Consider the following 2,201-nt stretch of genomic DNA (forward strand, 5'->3'; position numbering starts at 1 on the left):
TGTTGGGATATTCTTTTGTTTTTATTTTATTTGTTTGTCATCGCTGTTTATTTTCTAGGCTGATCAGTAAAAATAAGGATCAGAATGCCACCGCCTGAAAATTAGATTTCAGGTGGGGGAATGGGTAGCATATGTACATTTTAAAGGATGGCATTTTGTTAAGAATCCCCAATGAATCCCTTGGGCCCAGGAGTTGGAGGTTGCAGTGAGCTGTGATGACACCACTGCAGTCCAGCCGGGACAATGTAGTGAGACCCTGTCTCAAAAAAAAAAAAAATGAAAAATAAAACCAGCTTATGATCGATGTTTTAAGAGGGCATAGCTTTCATATAAAAAGTCTGGATTTGTTTAAAAAACAAAAACAACGCAATGAGAGAAGAGTAGGCATTAGAAGGCTGTACGAAAATGGATTTTTTAAAAACATGTTTTGGGCTAAAATGCCTGCGTCATGGTGAATTTTGACATCCATGGTGAACTTTGACATCATTTGACGAGCATTTTTAACGGAGCCGGTTTGAGCACCGTGGTAATTACTTGGCTTCTATGCCGCACAAGGTTTCTGGCTTTCTGGTCGTTGGGTATTTGCATAATTCGTCTGGTTACTAGAGAAACGCAGGTTTCTAACAATGAGCCTTGTGACCACCCAGCCACGATATTCATGCGTTGGACGCTCATAATAGCTTTCAGGAAATCAAGCCTGGTCTGTTTGGTTTTTTTCCTTTGTGGTACACAAAGCTCCTGCAGACCCCCCACCCAGTGTCCTCTGACATCTTACGTAACGTCGGTGCGATCATCAAAACGAAGAATTAACGTTCGTGCAATGTGGTGCAGACACGTATAGGGTCTATTTAAATGTCACTGGGCTTTTTCCGGTAATGTCCTTTTTCTCAGATTCAAGATTTCATCCCAGGGACTGCATCGTTCATAACCATCCTCCCTCCAGCCTGCCCAGAGGTCCTCAGACTTCTCTTGTTTTTAAGACCTTGACATTTTTTTTCAAGAGTCGTGCTCAGGTATTTTGCAAAATGTCACTCACGGCTTCCCGGGGCTAGAGCGGGACTGGAGGTTTCAGGGAGGGGGACCACACAGGTGAGACGCCTCTGACATCACGTCCTGTCGGAGGGTGCAGGACACCAACGTGACGTCTGAGCTGGTGACAGCCTCCCTGACCGGGTTAGGGTCGCACCTGTTGAGTGTGGTAATGGGTGTGGAGATTCCTTATACCATTTTCTCTACTTTTGCACATTTTGGAAAACTTTATATGGTAGGGAGATGTTACTACCATGACATAGGAAGTTAAGTCCATTATCATTTTTAGCAAAAGTTTAAGACATGTGAGAGGTAAATGTACTCAGAAACTCTTATTCCCATGCACTAGGTTTATAGTATTGATGATTTACTTTAGCCAACAATAATTAAAGTCCCCATCCAATAAGATCAATGAGCAGGTGGGCAAGAAACATTTTTAATGAAAGTTTCTAATTCAACTAACCAATGAACCACATTCAGAAACACAAGGTAACAGAAGGAAACAGGAAATCCATGTTTTTCAATTCACAGGATGTACTCGGATGCCATGGGGACATTGGCCACAGAGAAAAAAGGGCCCACTTAACAGCATCAGGAAGGCACCTACACTTGCCAATAAAGCGGTACTCCCGGTTTCCTGACTATCCGGCCTGAAGGGCAAACGGAAAGAGGGCGGGAAGGCAATCCCCTGTGAATTTCTGACAGACTGGTAATTGTAGTGCACGGCAACTGCGACCAAGACACCAGCAATTACGTTCAGAAGCCCCGTAACAACAAATACATTGCAGGCGTTGCGCCTCTGGGGAATTCCCACGTACATGCTCCTAAGTGCCGAGATGGTGAGGCCTCTCCCCAGGAGCCCTAGTATGGTGGCAATCAACAAGAGGTGTTGAGAAATACGGATATCCCGAGGGAGAAAGTCATCACTGTAGGTGTACCGATGACAAAATTTGGCTATTCTGATGTTGGCATCACGGTGGTAGATGCACACTCTCCACATTCCCACAAAGGCAAGGCCAGGGGGGGAGACCGAGGGGTCGTCCATGTACCACACTCGCCACTCCGCGAGGCCCATGGAAACTGCACACAGGATACATCCAATGGTGGCAATAGTGAAACCTGTGAATTGGCGATCGGCTCTATTCACGTAGACCATGGTGGCAGCGTGCCCA

At 45.4% G+C, this 2,201-nt stretch overlaps 1 protein-coding gene across 1 annotated transcript in view; it reads left to right on the top strand.

The window, feature by feature from the left end:
• ASMT (acetylserotonin O-methyltransferase) overlaps window positions 1-2,201 on the top strand; it is a 31,209-nt gene that overhangs the window by 24,262 nt on the left and 4,746 nt on the right. The gene's annotated exons all lie outside the window — the stretch shown is intronic.

This window comes from Propithecus coquereli, unplaced genomic scaffold (assembly GCF_000956105.1).
Source record: "Propithecus coquereli isolate 6110/MARCELLA unplaced genomic scaffold, Pcoq_1.0 Scaffold52, whole genome shotgun sequence".
NCBI lineage: Eukaryota > Metazoa > Chordata > Mammalia > Primates > Indriidae > Propithecus > Propithecus coquereli.